The sequence below is a fragment of the Mus caroli genome, unplaced genomic scaffold, assembly GCF_978045245.1.
Source record: "Mus caroli unplaced genomic scaffold, Mus_caroli_1 scaffold_3, whole genome shotgun sequence".
NCBI lineage: Eukaryota > Metazoa > Chordata > Mammalia > Rodentia > Muridae > Mus > Mus caroli.
The window spans coordinates 11,647,662-11,661,949 of record NW_028227258.1 but is presented as its reverse complement, the minus strand read 5'-3'; the positions used below and the strand labels follow the sequence as shown (position 1 = coordinate 11,661,949).

At 41.1% G+C, this 14,288-nt stretch overlaps 1 non-coding gene across 1 annotated transcript; it reads right to left on the bottom strand.

Annotated features, from left to right (window-relative positions):
* Positions 1-13,700: 13,700 nt before the first annotated feature.
* LOC115030770 (small nucleolar RNA SNORA17) lies at positions 13,701-13,832 on the bottom strand. Its single transcript, XR_003836362.1, has one exon. It is a non-coding gene; the product is annotated as a small nucleolar RNA SNORA17 (small nucleolar RNA).
* Between the last annotated feature and the right edge of the window lie 456 nt (positions 13,833-14,288).

The following is a 14,288-nucleotide window of genomic DNA, read 5'->3' as shown; positions in this document are numbered from 1 at the left end:
ATGATTATACTATCTCTCCAAACTACTGCTAGTTCACTAATTAATACCCAGTTAACTCTTGGTTATATTTTTGATTGCTCTGTACTTTGATTTCTTCCATAACCTTTCCTCACGTTATCACTGCTGCTCCATCACCCACCAATAGCATTTGCCTTGTTCTGATTGTGTGCACTTTGTGGTCCTGTTCTATGAGCTAGTGACTACAAGTCATTTGCCATTCAATACATCAATTCTCCTTTAGTTTTCACAGTAAAAAGTGAGTGCACAGAAAACACTTGGAGGAAGAGCTGCTACTGTGGAGTCTTGCGAATCTTGGTGAACATGTCTTAGAAGATGAAAACTCTGCAATTCTTGTCTGCTTGTTTTTGTCTCGAGGATCATCCGATGTGTTGTATCTGAAAGGACTTGGAGGTAGAATGTGTAAAGTGCTCACTGAGCAAGTGTAAAGACCAGAGTTCAAATCCCAGAACCCACAAATAATCCTTTTGTGGTAATATGCATATGTAGTCCTAGTGTAACGATGACATCATGGGATGTGAAGACAGGAGAATAGCCAAGGGCAAGCTAAACTAGTTTGTGCAGCTATAAGCAACACAGAATTCCTATTTCAGATAAAATAGAATGTAAGGATAGAAATTATCTGCTAATCTCCAATGCATACCATGGCATGCAATGTGACACAGAACACAAATATGTATGCATGTGCCTGTGCACACCAGAGATAGATAGATAGATAGATAGATAGATAGATAGATAGATAGATAGATAGACAGACAGATAGATAAATAGATAGATAGACAGACAGACAGACAGACAGACAGACAGACAGACAGACAGACAGACAGACAGATAGAGAGATGTAAAAAGGAACAACAGAAAAAGCCTGCATAGTTGTTACTGTTTGTACCTCTAATGTGAGGATTTATGTTTCTGTGATGCTCGGATCTTGGCAGAAGGTCCTTTCTGTGATTTCTGATTTCTCTGAGGATGATTCTTCTTCTCCATCACCCACAGAATCTTCAGTGTCTTTTCAAACATATCTTCCTTTCTCATTAATTGAGTAGTGCCAGAAGAGGAGCAAGCATGCACAAGTGACTAGAAATGAAATGTGCATCGATATTCTGGCGCACATAGAAGGTTAGGCTGCGATTTTAGTTCCTAAACTAAGGAAATTTCCTCTAGGGAGTTTCCTAGATAAATATACAAATCAAAGTCGAAAGGTGGACTATAAAGGAAGCTGTACTTTTAGTGTGCTAGCTGTTTAAAACTGTGTGCTTTCTTATCACCTGTCTATTTGGTAGAAGACAGAAAGAGAGAGCAACATTACAAACAGAAGCCAGCACCTGGCACTATCAGAGAACTTAGAGATGCCAATTCTAAGTGACAATAGACTGTCACATTTGTGGTTTTATATAAACCAGACAGTTGGCTAATCTGAGTATAGAACTGCTAAAAAAATAAATAAAAAGAAAAGTCGTTTTCAAAAGAAAACCATTGGCATACACAGAAAGATTCTTAACTGACATAAAACTGCAGGTGACTCTAGGGTGAAGAGTTACCACCAGGGCCGGTACTGTTCTTTCCATCAGCATTTTTCTTTTTTCTTTCTTTCTTTTTTTTTTTCAAAAAAAAATTTTTTAATATAGAATAGAGTTTATTCAGGGCATGGGGAGGGAAGTTAAGAGAGTAGTAGAGGCAGAGAAAGGCAAAGAGGGGGAGAGAGTAGAGAAGTAGAGGCTGGCCATGGCCACATGGAGAGAGAAGGGAAGAGCCCAAGAGGGCAAGAGAGAAGCAAGCTAGAAGCCGATGTAAGAGAACTGCGTTTTTCATTTGAAAGAATTTTGTCACATATTAGCAGCTGTTGTTTCCTCTTTCCTTGTAGGTGGAGATCCGTAGTTCCTCTGTCCTACCAATATCTCTTGTAAATTATAGTTATAAAGAAGCTTGCAACATGATGCGATCTGAGTATGAATTGTTTTATCATATGACCGCCCACCCGTCCCCAGAGTGATGCTATTTTAAAGCCTCTGTGACTGCTCATCCATTATATGGAATTTTCTTCTTTATATTTTTGCGTGTCTTTGATGCACATAATAAAGAAAATAACATAATACTGGTGTTCTATGATATACACTTATATAAGTAGATACCTTTACACATGTATTTCTGTATATTTATACACGCATATATATGAAACAACTTCATAGCTGTTTTAATAATGAGATGGGTTATCAGATTTTCTTGGTGTTACATGAAAGTGTTTCTAAAAAGTCAACCTTAGGAATGAATAACAGCCCAAAGGAGACCCTGGAGAAAAGGCAGTTATATTGTTGGGGCAGGAGGCTTCATAGGAGAAAAAAGGTTCCTGGCCCCTCCCTCTCCTGGAGACACAGATGAAGGAGACCAGCCTGTGATCCACAGGGACAGACACTGAGTCAGATTCTTTAGTGATTAAAAGACACGGAGTACAAAAAAGGACTAAGGTATGGGCTGAGAATCAAGACAGGTTATAAAAGAATGCAGAGAATAGGAGACGCTGCTAGCAAAGACGATGGATTTTTTTTCTCCTCTTCTCTTGAAAAGGAGCCATAGAAAAACCAGAATAGAAATGCTTTTATCTAAAAAGAAAGAAATGAATACAGGTAATTTCTGGGTCATCAGAATAACTCAGCAGCCAAACCCATCCCCACCCACCCAGAGAAACTCAGAGCTAATGACCTTGCGAGTCTCCTTTGAATCCACAGATGATGGAAAGGCCCTCAGCTGGACTGAAGATAAACAGATTCCTTATTCTCTTCAAAAGCATCCCTAACGTGAGAGTGGTCCTGGGAACTCTGAGGATGGGCCAGTTTCCCTTTGGGTCCTTGGGAGCCTCTTTAGGTTGCACCGTGTTCCTGGAGTTCTGAACCGGGCAGGAGAAAGTCAGCCGAGCTTCTTAGGCCGGTGCTTCCTCACCTGTAATACAAATTAAGAATCCTCTTGCTTTCACTGAAGATCTCAAAGGCTTTTCCAGCTGTTTTAACAGATCGGAAACATCCTTTATAAATCCCAGAGGCCTCTGTTTAAAATAGAAGTTCTGACCTCAGATTCCTTTCTGTCAGTATCAAACTCAGCACTCTTAGGAACAACTCCAAAAAAAAAAAAAAATTCTCCTCAGTAGGCCAAAAAACATGTGTCCAAGAGGTTAAATGGCAAACCGGGTGTGAATTATTTAGCAGTTTTATAAACAAACACTGGCTAGGATTGAACTCTGTACAGATTCCGAGGAGGCTTAAGTCTGATTTCCTGAGCTTTCTTAATGCTTTCTCTAGAACCCCCAGGGCTGAGTACTACAAAGGAATGGGGCTAAGCACCTCCCTTCCCCCTCCCAATAGCCCTGACAGGAGGCCCTGCACTTTGTCTGGATGTGACTGACTTTGAGTGACACTGGAATGCTGCAACTTGCCCAGCCTGAAGGGGCAGTGCCACAAAGGCTAAAGGACAATAAAGATTTTTTTTTTCGAAAGACGAAAATGGCCTGCAAAGGAAATAACCGAGCTCTCCTCCAATGCTGGAGAGGATTCTGAGTGACAGCTAGCAAGAAACTAAGCAATCCATCTCAGAGGCTCTATGCACCTGCATACTCTTTCCAGCCGCTGGACTCAGCCAAGCCCATTGTTGTGCAAAGCAGTGGCTCAAACCCAGGCCCTCTCTATAAAGTTGTGTCTGCCTAAGGCCAGGTCAAGGGGGAAATCCCGGCTCGGCACCCAGGAAGTATTAAGGACACTCAAGGGTCCAGAGCAAGCTATTTCCTTTTACTGCCCGTGTGCAGTGGATCTTCAGTGGGCTTGGCTGTGATCTTCACTCCTCTCCTACTCTGCCTTGGCCATCTGCCCGGTCTCCTGCTGTTCTCATCTGGAGGAGCCACACAGCTCAGCAAGGAGCTATTCTTCCTTCCTGTGCCCATCACAGCACTTCAAGAGAAAGAATACCAAGATACTTGCCCGAAAAGCAAAAGGAAGTCCTTGTCACTGTGCCAAATTCATTCTCACAAGGGCTTCTGACTTTTACAAAAGGAAATCCACCCCACCCTATTGAGAAGTGAAAGATATAAACACACCACATCCTCACATGGGCAGTGGCAGAGTCTTTCCAGTTCCTTGAAAAATCACACACACACACACACACAACATGGACCTAGCCCCTGATGGTTGCTGATTGTTTTTTCAGATACCAATTTGGAGCTAGTTCACTGTTTAGTGATTCATGGTGACTCTTTGTTAGATGTTACTTAGGGATATCCTCCTGCCAAGATGAAAATATTCAACCGAGCAGGACTCTGTGTGACTGTTACTACTCATTCTGGAATACTGTTTTATTTGATAATTATGTAACAGGATAAGATATATGAAGACAGTGGTCCTGATGTGTAAACAGGTAGATCCTTCTGGTAATTATATCTGCTTATCAGAGACCTGCTGTTTTATTGATATTTATTCTCTGTAATTACATCAATATTTCTAGCTTGTGTTGAGAAACAAGCATCAAAATTCCACTCACCTGTGACACCATTTTGGTGTGGAATGCAACTATTGTTAATTAACTTTCAGGCCCTCAAATAAAAACTATTTTTGTGACATATATGTTCTGTCACCTACAACCTAGGCTGCAAGAACCGGAGAGTCCATTACATGCTGGCCTATTCTCAGCCAGTGCCCTATCAATGACACCTTTAATCATTATTATATATCAAGATAGGCTTCCCAGCAACTATCAGAGGAACAAATGAAGGTTTTGATGAAGTACAGATTCTTAAAGTCTATGCAAAGGAAAGCCTGTGATGACCTGCCTCGGGAGCCTACGCTTCAAATCTCTTTTGGACATCTGTGGAAGTGAGACTTCATGATTTAATGGAATGAGTATGTTTTACTCCTTTGGGAAATAAAGGAAGATAGCTACTGCCAAGGTTGGAGTCAATGTGCAATAAATACCGGTTGATTGGCTAAGTATTGACTAAAGAATTAAGGGCAAAGTTTAGTTTATAACAGTGACTCATAATCCTCTGTTTAAGTCGTTTATTAAATAATTTAAAATTTAGTTATAGTATGGCAACTTTTTGTGACTTTGGTCATTTTCTCATTAGAAATTATCTTTATAGCTTTAGATTTTACGGTTAAAAAATAAGACATCTTTTCCACCTGGGAGCGGAAAAGACTTGTCTTATTTTATTTTAGGCAGTAATGGGGTTGACTTGGCCATTAGTTCTTAGCACACCTACATCATGTCCTGGAAATGCTTCAGAAATAAGGAAGAATTATACGTTAAAAGTCTGTAGAATTTTCCTTTCTGTGAAGTTGGGGTCAAAAGCACAAACCATCAAAAGTTGTATAAGCTGGCAAAAAAAAATGTTTAAATGAAGAATTTTCCTATATATTTCTACTTTGTTCCTATCTGTCCCCAATACAAGGCCAAACCTACTGTGATGCAATACTCAAGACTTACAGCCAGCCTACTTCATAAAGCTATTACCAAGTCTATAGTATACCAGATTTTGTCATTCACATACCAAAGGTATTTATAGTCATTCCCTTCAAAAAGTAACTATTCTTTAAAACAAACAAACAAACAAAAAACTTATGAGATACTTTATTTAGATTTCAAAGGTTATCCCCTTTCCTGGTTTCCCCTCTGAAAACCCCCTATCACATCACCCCTCCCCCTGCTTCTATGAGGGTGTTCTCCCACTCATCCACCCACTCCTGCCTCCCTGTCCTGGCAGAAACCAAGGCTACTTGGCATGATCAGAATCCAAAGTAACTATTCCTAAGCAGAGATGTTTATACCAGTCATGCCTATACAGCACCATTTTTATGCTCACAAGCTATTTGTTGCTTTTGAAGCCATTATGGTGTGAGAGAAACAAGACTACTATATTTTAGTTTCAATTTTGCCCCATCTATATAAGTATTCTTCATAAATCCATCCATCATTTGTCCACAATTCTTTTGTTCAGTATTTCTGAGGTGGACAAAGGTCTCCTTCAACCCAAATATCATCCACATGCTGAAATCTTTAGTGTGTTGTTACTATGGCAATGTTGCATGTAAGTTAGGGTTTCAGCTGCTACTCTGAGTGCCATTTTCAGGTGAGTAAGCTTAGATGCAGAGATGACATCTCCACAAATGCATATGGAGTTTTCGACATGCATGCAGTCAACTCCTGTATTCTACCCAAATTATCAGAGATTGAAGATATGTCATTCTGCGAAATTATTAAAGATAGGGAGTTTCAAACATTGCATTGCTTAGGATGAGATTTTGAGATGAGGCTTAACCCAAAGAGACCATCTGAGACTGCCTTTAGAATCGAGAGGAAAGAAGCAGAATTAGACAGAGAGACCATGAGCTACAATAAAGTCTCAACACCTATTCTATCCTGTCCTATGGGACAATTTAAAGATATAGGCAAGATTCCGAGTTGTGCTAAGTTCAACTGTCTCTTTCTCTATTAATCTATATTTGGATTCAAGAAAACCTAGGAAGTGACAACTTGCACAATTTGGATCATCAGAGCCTATGCAAGCCCTACTTGAGGCTGTTACCTGTGCCTTTCAACTGGAAGCTCTCTCTTTATTTGTATGGGAACTCACTCTAATCCCCAAGATGAGTATTGCCTTGGGAATAAAAAGGAATTTCTATTGAATGTAAAGCAGAGTTGCCAACTATTCTCAAGAGGCAGTTTGTGGGCAGGTTGTTCCTAAGAAAGTCAGGAATTGTACTTTTAGTTGCATAGTATGAGAAGCTGGTTCTTCAAGATCACTTTTATTTTATTTATTTATTTATTTATTTATTTATATGTTATTTTTTTAATTATCCTTGAAAAACACTCAAATAATCACAGTAATATCTTTACATCTATTAAGTGGCTGATCATCTAAGTGGCATCTTCAGGACAGAAAGCCCCTCAGGAGCTACATCCATACACAGACAAGTATTTCACAGTCGGTCCTTTGGGCATTTACCTATTTATTTGGAAGTGTGAGTCCATAGAATCACCATGAGTTTTGGAACCAGAAATGGTTCAAAGTCCCAGTTATGGCCCCCAAAGTACATACTGTATATGTGTGTGTGTGTGTGTGTGTGTGTGTGTGTGCATTCCCATAGACATATCCACGTCCACATTACACAAATTTTATAAATAAGAATCTTTTAACTTATAAAATGTCTATTGAAATTAGTTAACTAGAGAAAAATAATAGCATTATAGGATAGATTAATATACTGTGGAAATAATACCTCTTTAGTAATTATGTCTTTTACTCATTATATAATAAATTTCTTTCCATTTAATAAATAAATGTATACATTCCAGCCTCTCTCAAGTGAGATTTACCATATAACCTAGATCTAGAAGACCATACTTTGCAACAGAAAAAGTATATTTTCAATTTAGGTATATTTCATTACAGCATCACCCTTATGGTGGTATGAAGGAAACGCCAAAGGAACAGAGGGAATAGTGAGACTGTCTCTACAAATAATCCATACAGGTTTTCAATAGCAATATTAGCCTTGAATTGATAATCCCAGCTGGGAAGAAGCATCAGTCAGAGAAGAAGCAATAATGGATTTCTCTGCATATTGTGATGGCTTGAATGAGAATGAACCTCGTAGGCTCTTATAGTTGCATGCTTTGTCACCAAGGAGTAGAACTGCTAGAGATTAGGAACTGTAGCTTCCTTGGAGGAAGTGTGGCCTTGTTGGCAGAGATATGAAACTGGTAGTGGGAGTCAAAGGTTTGAAAAGCTCAAGCAAGGTCTGCTCTCTCTCTCTCTCTCTCTCTCTCTCTCTCTCTTCCCTCTCCTCTCTCTTTTCCCTCTCTCCCCTCCTCTCCCCTCCCCTCCCCTCTCTCTCCTCCCCTGCCCTCCCCTCCCCTCCCCTCTCCTCCCCTCCCCTCTCCTCCCCTCCCCTTCCCTTCCCTTCTCTCTGTCTCTGTCTCTGTCTCTGTCTCTGTCTCTGTCTCTCTCTGTCTCTGTCTCTGTCTCTCTGTCTCTGTCTCTGTCTCTGTCTCTCTCTCTCTCTCTCTCTCTCTCTCTCTCTCTCTCTCTCTCTCTCTCTCTCTCTTTCTCTCTATAAAGCCCCCTCTCCTGCTGGAATGCCATGTCTGCCTTCTTTCCACCATGATAACTGTAACAAAACCCCAAATTAAATGCTTCCCTTTATAAATTGTCTTGGTCATGGTGTCACTTCACAGGAGTAGAACAGTAGCTAAGACATAAGTCTTTTTGTGTTTTGGGCAGTTTGGGTTTGGTTATCAATAGAATCAACCCGCTGATTTTTAGTCAATTCTTATATCTCATTGTATGCAGTTTGCTAGTATAATTTAGGCTAGTTAAGCAGATTTCTTTTTCTTATTCTTCTACTTGGCATTCAGAACACCACATTTTCTCATCCTTCACAGTTTCCTCTCAACCTCTTCTGATAGACATTAATATCTTCTTCTCTATTAAAAACTGGAGTTCCAGAATGCTCCATTCAATGTGACCTCACCTAAATGGATACTCATTTCCCAACTAATCCCTTCTTGACCCTTGCTTGCAAATAGCATCTGTGTTCTTGGTATTATCTGATTCCCCCACTCTTAGAGATCCCTTCCGACACGGAACAGGTTAACACCAGCAGCATTACAAATCTCCACCTTGGCACTCATATGAAGCTTGGCACATTTTGTTTTCAGTGAAAACTAAGTTCTTATGTGATCTTATAGAATGGTTTTCCGGAATGACCCTGACCTAACCTCAATTCACAGACTCTTAACTTGGATGGCTGTAGCTATCTATCTATCCTCTGCTCACTCCCTGGTCCCCCCAGAAAATGCTGAGTGGTGAGACTACCATCTGGACAGAGACTAGGGGGAAGTGAGGGCCAGCTAGAATCTCCCAGTGCCTCAGCACCTATGTCTCCCACTGGGACCTTCTTACACTCAGAACTGCTCTTTTGCATATGTATTCCAAATTGCTCTTTCCTAGCTCACTTTGGCCCACCATAAAGGTACAGGGCTTCAGAAATGTGGTCACATCTCACCCTAGCAGTTATCAAAAGAACACCATCCCAGCAACTAGTAGGCAAAAGTTCTTCACTCCTTTGTCCATCATTTATTCCTATGACTGAAATTTAGAATGGAGCACAACATGACATATGACACTATAAGGAACCAGAAAAAATACTTAAAATCCTAATGCTGGCATTTGCAATATATGAGAGAATAGAAGACTTGATCTTTTATAGGTACCAACTACAAAATAGGCTTATGATGTAAACATCTCCGCAATCACACCAAAGATTAAATTATATAAGCCGTGTAAACACCAGATCCTAGTAAATAGCCAAAACTGTTAGCTTACCTGAATACCTATGATTATGTTGAGTGAGTGTCATGCATTTAATAATGAAAGATAAACAAAAGCCCCAAATTGGAGATAAAAATTACTGAGAGGTGAGAAAGGATGAGCAAAATAATTCATGAACTGAATGACTAGTCCACAGCTATGGTTTTCATGAAATAACTATAAAATTCCAAATGCCAATTCTAAAACACTTTTAGGAAAGACTTGGTGGCCACAAAGGCGCTCGAAGAAATGGCACAAGACTCACTAAAATATCAAACTTGCTTCCACATGCTTCAGGATCCTGTGATCTCCTCTGTGGTTAAAATATTCCTCTCCACAGTAAAGACAAGAATGAAGGCAATGAGCACTTACTAGACCATGAGAAAGTCACTGTCAGAGAACAAACCCTCTCAGGAGTGAGCTATCACTGGCATTGGAGTGTACTTGGGGCTTTATAGGAAACACCAAGGTTTGATGAAAGCTGAGCTAGGAGGTGACTCAATCAATGAATGTGCTCCTTCTAAGTATGAGAATCTGAGATTTATCCTTAGAGTGCAGGAAGGAAGGAAGGAAGGAAGGAAGGAAGGAAGGAAGGAAGGAAGGAAGGAAGGAAGGAAGGAAGGAAGGAGAGAGAGAGAGAAAGAAAGAAAGAAAGAAAGAAAGAAAGAAAGAAAGAAAGAAAGAAAGAAAGAAAGAAAGAAAGAAAGAAAGAAAGAAAGAAAGAAGAAAGCTACACAGGATGGCATGAACTTATAAGTCCAGCACTAGGAAAGTGTAGACAGGTAAGTCTTTGACATTCACTGATCAACAGTCATAACATATTTGGCAAGCTACATGGCAGTAAAAGAGAAAAATGCAAACTTAGATGGTATCTAGTCTTCAAATGCACTCACAAAAGTGCATACACATTCATGACCACAAATACATATCTGGACTCAACTACACACACATTTACACAGACACACAGGCACACACACACAACACAGATATGCACACACACAAAGGAAGAGAGACATACTGAGAGAGAGAGACAGACAGACAGACAGAGAGAGAGAGAGACAGAGAGACAGAGAAGAGAGACAGAGAAGTTATCTACATGTGTAATGCAAGTGTTAGCCAAGATTTTTTTCAAAACAAATCAACCTGAGACATAGAACCACGTCACAAAAAGTAGAGATGCAGTTAGATTTCTCAGGACTCTCCCTCCTCCTTCGTACCATGTGAGCCTGGACTCACCCTTCAATTCTCTCTACTCCAGGAACTCCCCAGCCCCATGACTTGGGATGCACTAGTTGATTCTGACATGTGATACCCTCTCTAAGTCCCTTCCTAGAAGCTTAGCTATGATTCCGAGGAGGCATACTAATCATGGCCTTCTGCCAAGACAGCTACAGTGAGTTTTCTGTTCTCCACAGAACCTCTGAAGGTCAAAACAACAGAGGAGCGATGGTGCTCCTTCTCCTGGTCTCGCCTGCTTTCTCATATCAGTACAAGGTGGGTAGCACTCTGTGGCTATCTCCCACTTTTAATGCTTATGGTACTAGACCCGTTCTGTATGTCCAATGCCATCTCTCTTTGGGGGAAGATATGCCCTACTTTCCAATTTGTATTTTACTTGTCTTTCTTTTCCGCTTGATATAAACTGCATATTTCACTTTATACACTCCATGTCCTAAGTAAGAACTTAATATTAGGATGGAGACAAACCATTTCCCTCTGACTTTCTCACATCATCTATGATGATGTGTAAGAAGTATCCTTCATATATATATATATACATATATACACACACACACACACACACATATATATATATATATATATATATATATATATATATATATATATTACAAGGGAAGAAATGAGAGCATGAAAGGAGGGGAAAGAAAATATCAAAGGACGACTAACATTAAACATGCCCTTCCCTCAGCAGTTCCTCCTTTAGTTAAACCTAGTAAACTTCAGCCAATTCCAATAAACATGCCTCAAAGCTTTTAACCCTAACTGGGTGTATTGAAAAAAATGGCAACATTGTATATTAAGGTTAACACATAATGGAATTAGTACGGTCTCCAGCGCACTGACTTCTCAAGAGTTAGCAGAGGTCTAAGAAAGTTTCAGACCATGTCTTGTGATGGAACTGAGCTTTTTATAACTAAAGCTACTGGTCTCCTAATAGCAAAAGATTAACACATGCAAAAGATTTAAAAAAAAATAGCTTTGCAGTTTCTGTCTGAATCCTGGACTTGACGGAGACATGGAATGGGAGAGAAAGTTACTGGATCCACTTTGAAATGCAGTTAAGTCACCTGTCTGGTTCATCAGCCCTCATCCTTAGACAAGCTCCCGCTCTTGCCTGTCCCTTAAATTAAAGCAAGATTTCACCTTTGGAGTCCTTATTCCTTAAGAAAATTTGGTTCTCAGCCTTTACATATGTTAGGGCATGCTTGAACGCATTGTAGTTACATTTTCTCTAAGTACTATTACATTTCTCTCTTCGTGTTAATAGAACAAAGACAGATTTTTGTGAGAACATAATTGTACCTCAACTTTCTGTAGTGTGTCTTCTGATATTATGTCAAACGAATGGTAAACCAGGATAGCCCATGTTCCAACTCAATGTCACTGTGCCATCCAGTACTTGTCCTGCTCTCATTTCAGAGAGCTTTACAAGAACTAAGTCAGACTGGAGACATGACTATGCTGTTAAAGGCTAAGGCTGTCAAAGAACTAAACTGTACTGCCATGGTCCATGATCACTTTTCACCAAGAGCCCATGCAATGGCAGCAATTGGTAAGTGCTAGCATGTATAAGTGTTAACTGAACCTTTCTCTATGTGCCCAGTGAAACCCTAAATTGCATTCATAATCAAATGGGCATTTTTCTTTATTTAATGTGATAAGCTTCTTTGAGTAAGAGTAAAAATTAACTAATTTGTGTTGGCATGACCAGAATATTTGATTATATTCTTTTTTGTCACTTTCTACTGGTTCTCTGTGAATTTCTTATCATTCACCCCAGTCCCACTCATCCCGCTCATAGCTGCCTTCCATACTTACAATTTTATTTGTGGAAGCTGTAGTATGTCATAGTGTATCCCACAGCATACCCTTCTGTCCAGACTTCATTTGTAGCAAATGTTCATTAGAACAACTCAGTTGGTCTAGTATGAGGCTTCTGGCTTCTGCCACTCTGTCAGTACTGGAACCTCACAGGGACTTCTCTCAAATATCCTGCAGTTGTCCCGTGTAGTTTTAGATCTGTAGGATCAGCCCCTTCATTCTCACCAGCAGTTCATTAGTGGGGTAGATTTTTGGGCTGGGATCATTCAAAGCCCTGTGATTGGGCCAGGGGAGATTCTCATCTAGGCAGCCCACCAGCTCTCCTGCCCTTGTGCTCCTGGAGACAACTCACCAACAACCCCTACAACCAGCTCTCTATCCTGATGCCCAGGTGAGGTGCAGGGTCCACTCTTCTGAGTGCTATAGTTGCTAAGGAACAGGGCCAGCTATCCTACTCTCACACTTGCCATCCAGGGAAAGGGTCAAGGGTGAAGGAAATATCTCTTTTGCCCATGAGGCAGACAGACAAGTTGTGGGGTCACACAGCCTCTGGGCCTGTTTACTTAAGCTTAACCCCTCCCATCTACCCGCCTCTGCAATGCCATCAGGGTCTACAGTGATGCCCAAGTTAGGTACAGGGCCTGCTTTCCCAAGTACTTCAACAGGTGAGGGGCAGGGCCTGTTCTCTGGCCTGATGCCCCATGCCCAGTTCTACTGCCTGCCATAGGTGGCAAGCGATGAGCAAGGACATCTCTCCCTCAGCCCTGCTAATGCATGGCAGACAATTATTAGGGCCAGATCACCAGCACCCTGGCTCCAAAGTCAGCTCTATTGTGCTGCACGGGCTCCTCTCCTGAGTGCTGCTGAAGATGGTGAGGTGCAAGGAGAGGGGAAGGTGGTTTTCCCTCATCTCTACCACCACTCGGTGGTAGGGCCAGTTCTCCCAGGGTTATATGTACCAGGCCTGTGCCATGCCAGACTGGTGGTCATCACAGGCTAGCTCCCATCTGTGGCCCCATGGCATGAGTCTGATAGGCATATAGGGCTTGCTTCTTGCCAGACCTTCCTTTGTGTCCCCATGCTAGGGTTGTTTGTCTTGAGTTCACTCTCAGCTAGGCCTGTGTAAACCCAGATGGGGATCTTCAAGTCTCCAGGCTCATGCTCCATCCTGGAAACTTGTCTGGGCCTGCCGGGCGCTGGTCCGGTGGTCATCTCAGGTTAGTTCCCTATCTGAGACCCCTACCACCAGACTAGTGGTCATCTCAGACTCTCTGTTAGGCTTCTATTCAATCCTGTGTTCATAGGTCAGAACATTGAATGCAGACATAGCCTCTCTCCTTCCTGCCACTTACTGACACACACGTCATGGAGAAGCCGTACCTGCAGTGCCTCTACAGGCAGATGGTAAGACACTTTGAGCTTAATTAAAATAGGCTTGGTTCCGTTTTTTATGATTTAATTCTATTAAGTGAGTAGGATGAGCCTACTATTTAGTTACTGTCTTTTCCACATTAAAAGATAATCCGAGGCTATAGAGATGGCTCAGCATTTACTATTGCTTGCTGCTTTTTCACACTGACTGAGCTCTTTCCCCAGCACCCAGGCCCAGTGGCTCACAAGCACCTGTAACTCCAGCTCCAAGACACTGAAAGTCCTTTTGTGGCCTCCCTCCATAGATACCTGTGCAAATGTGCACACACACACACACACACATATACACATACACACACTCACACACATACACATACATACACATACACACACACACATATACACATACACACACATACGCACACACACATATACACACACATACACATACTCACATATACACAGACACACACACACACATACACAC